We start from the raw sequence: 4,358 nt of genomic DNA on the forward strand, positions 1-4,358 counted from the left end.
ACCAAATTTATGGGAAGATGGGCACCCTGGCAAGTGGTCAGCAAACCCAGTAACTGAAAAATGAAGACAGAAGGACAGTCTAAAGAGGACTTTAAAGCAACCTTGTATTATGTCTTCATAGACTGTATTGTGTTTGCAGGATGCAAAATACTGTATACAGTATGCTACGTTTTGTCTAACAAAAGGGAAATACATATGTACGTATCTGCTAATATCTGCAAACTACATTTTGCAGGAAAGATAAACCAGAAATTAAGAAAAGTGATTCCCTGAAGGAAGTAGATGCAAATGAAATGCAAGAGAGGCTCCTGGGTGGCTCAGTCTGTTAAGTGTCTGACTCTTGTTTTTGACTCAGGTCATGATCTCACAGATCGTGGGTTCAAGCCCCGCATCGGGCTCTGCATTGCCAGTGAAGAGCCTGCTTGGGATTTTCTCTCTCCTCTCTCTGCCTGTCCCCTGCCTCTCAAAAAATAAATACATAAATACATACATTTTTAAAAAAAAGAAACAAATGGAATGCAAGAAAGGGCAATGGGACTTTTGGGAGTATGTGTTTGTATGTTTTTCTGTTTTATATTTATATATAAATATTTATGTATTCCAAAAAAGCTAAAATTCAACACAAACAAATAAATCAGCCTAACTGCACACCACATTGAAAATATAGCTACACAGCAGAATAAAACACAATTTAGTCCAATAACTTTTTTTTTTGTTAGTCCAATAACTTTTTGACACTCTCACTGTCCACGTTCAGTGGGATACGTTATACAAAGTTCAAATATAGCTGTAAAGTAATCTTGGAGATTTTCAGTAAGTTTATTATTGGCAGTATATTGCTGTAACAATTTTGAAGCCATTTTGTGTGTGCCATTAGATGGAGCAAATAATTCAATACATTGTAAATGAGTACATACATTGGGAGTTAGGGTTCTCACTGTGAGTAAAAGTAAACACAAACTGTATTATGGGGAAAGGAAAGGAAGAACCATGTGATGCTGGATTGAACATAGCTACTAGCGTGAACTCATGACTTAAAAATCCATGTCTGTCTACTAAAAGGGGCTGGAAGCAATGACATCCCAGTTGCAATGAGCACACAGCACCGAGATCTTGGATGCTAAGTACCACACACCTCAGGTTGGGTTCCCTGGAAACAATGCTGGGATGGAGTTTGAAGTCCAAGGTATTTACTAGGGATCGGCAATGTATAAAGATGGAGGAGGAAGCAGGATTGAGAAGAGAAAGGAGATTCGGAGCTGAGAAAGCTTCCGTCATCCCAGCAGGGAGCTCTGGAGCTGCATTTTGCCCTAACAGAGTGTCCTGCATCGGGTTGAAAAGCTGGGCCTTCCTACCCCTGTCCCCCTCAGTCATTGGATGTGGGTTGCCCCAGGGAAGGCGTGCACCTAGCTGGGGTGGTTCTGCATCTGAGGCAGACCCAGGAGGAGCTGACAGCTGGGGGCTGCTCACTGACCACACTCCCAGCAGCTGCACCGCACGTCCTTTCCCGAAGGGTGATCTGGACGTCTCCACGTCTACCCCACTACCTCCTTGGAGAACAGACTCATTCTATGTCCAGGGTGAGGAAAGAATGATGTGAAGATATCTACTTATGTCAGAAAGCGAGGAGATGCTCCCTCTATCCACTGAAAGACTATGTACAAAAAAAAAAAAAAAAGACACAGGAGGCAGCTAGAAGGGGGCCTCACTAGACGTATTTGGGATCATTTGAGCCTCAAAATGAATAAGGATAGGGAGGTATTGTGACACACTGAATAATGATAAATAAAGGGCCCATGAGTCCATACAGATACTGAAACAAGTTCAAAAACAGTCAGAGAAGGGAGAGCTCTTATTTATAGGAGAGTTCTAGCTCAGAAATGTGGAAGAAAGGACAGAAATAAAAAATCGTCATTTTGTAATAACCACCATAATAAGTGATTCAAGTGAAATTCATCAATGGGTGCTGAAACTATCAAGTGAAAGCATGTTGAGGAATAGGGTGTTCACGCGCATTCTCAAAATATCACTTCACAGATTCCTTACTAATTACAAGGGGGAAAGGAACCCTTACAATGGAGAAGTCTGCTGGAAACCACTGGAACCAAGTGATCAGACCTCACATAACTACGGGACAAGCTGACATCGTGTGCCTTGTGATATGATGCACTAAGAAGGACACATGTTGTATACTTGGCCATATATAATCCAAATTGAAGGACTTTCTAGAAGAATAAGTGATTTGGACTCCTCAAAATGCCAACATCAGGAAAGCAAAAAAAAAAAAAAAAGGCTGGGGAATTATTCTAGATCAAAGCAGACTAAAGAGACACTGCATGCAATGCTTAATTCTCAATTGGATTCTGATTTAAAAACAGCACCTACCTGGTTCAGTAGAGCATGTGACTCTTGATCTCAGGGTTGTAAGTTAGAGCCCCACATTGGATGTAGAGATTACTTAAAAATAAAATCTTTAAAAAAAAATAAAAACAACTCTAAAGGATATTATTGGGAAAACTGGGGAAATGTGATTATGGATGCAAATTCAATGATTTAATATTAATGTTAAATTTCCCAAGTGTGATTATCATACTGAGGTTATGCAAGCATATGCCCTAGTTTCTAGGAAATGCATATTTATGGGTGAAGTGCCATTTCATCTGCAACTATAACTCTCAAATGGTTCAGATAGAGAAATAGGACGGTATAGATATAGACGTCCATACACAGGTAAAGCAAATGTGGAAAGATATTAACAAGAGATGAATGTAGGTGAAGGGTAGATGGGTTTTCATGATGCCATTCTTGCAGTTTTTCTAGAGGTTTGAAATATTTCAAAATAAAAAGTTGAGGAAAACAAAAATATAAACAAAAACACATAAATTTTCCAAAGATAAAGAAGGAAAATTAACGCATAAAATGTTAATCGATTATGAGGTAGGTATGTACAATAAGAAATCAATTGAAAAAAAAAGAAGAAACCAATTGGATACAGAAGAGAAAAACAATACAGCCAAATAAAAAGTCGTTTCTTTGAAAATATCAATAAAATTCACAAGCCTTCTGTGAGACTGACCAACAGGAAAAGAGAGAAAACTCCATTTACTAAAATGAGAAAAGAAACAAGGCACATTACTATTGATTTTATAGAAATTACAAGGAATAAGTGAGTACTGCTAACAAATATATACCAATAAATTAGATAATATAAACGAAATAGAAAAATTCCTAGAAAGATACAAACTACTGAAACTGACTCAAGAAAAAAATAGGAAATCTGAATGGAGCTCTAACAAATAAGAAGACTGAATTAGTAATTTTTAAATTTTGCACAAAGAAAAGCCCAGGACCAGATGGCTTCACTGGTGAATTTGTTCAAACATTTAAAGAAGAATTAATATCAATTCTTCACAAACTCTTCCAAAAAACAGACCAGGAAACTCTCCCTAACTCATCTGTCAGGCCAGTGTACTGATACGGATGCCAAAGCCAAACAAAGACACCACAAGAAAACTATAATCAATATCGCTTATGAATGTAGATGCAAAAATCCTCAGCATGATATGAGCAAACTGAATCTGGCAACATATAAACATATAAGAAGCATTATGCATCTGGGCAAGTGGGATTGATCCCAGGAATGCAAAGGTGATTTAACAACAGAAAAGCAACGTACTACAACATATCAATCGAACTGATGTAGAATATCTATATCAATAGAATAAAGGACACATGGTCATGTCAATACACGCAGAAAAAGCATTTGACAAAATCCAGCATCCCTTCATGATACAAACACTCCAGTGAGTAATAGAGAGGATCTGCCTGTACAAAAATCCACAGCTAACCTTAAACTTAATGGTGAAAACCTGAAAGCTTTCCCTCTAGGTTCAGATATAGGACAAGGATGTCCATTCTTACCGCTTTCACTCCACATTGCTCTGGAGGTTCTAGCTAGTGTATCAGGCAAGGAAAAGAAATAAAAGACATCCCGATTAGGAAGAAAGAAGTAAAAGTATCTCTGCTTGTGAATGACAGGATCTTGTAATACTAATAAATGAGGTCAACAAAGTTGCAGGTACAAGATCAATATGTAAAAATCGATTGTAATTCTACACACTAATAATGAACAATCTGCTGTTGAAATTAAGAAAACAATTCCATTTATAACAACATCAAAAGAATAAAGCACCCGGGAATAAGTTTAACCAAAAAAGGTGTAAAACCTATGCTCTGGAAACTGAAAAAAAATTGTTTAAAGAAGGCCTATGAAGCACCTGGGTGGCTCAAGAGTCTGATTCTTGATCTCAGCTCAGGTCTTAATCTCAAGGTCGTGAGTTCAAGCCCCATGTTGGGCT

The sequence above is a fragment of the Lynx canadensis genome, chromosome X (assembly GCF_007474595.2).
Source record: "Lynx canadensis isolate LIC74 chromosome X, mLynCan4.pri.v2, whole genome shotgun sequence".
Lineage (NCBI taxonomy): Eukaryota > Metazoa > Chordata > Mammalia > Carnivora > Felidae > Lynx > Lynx canadensis.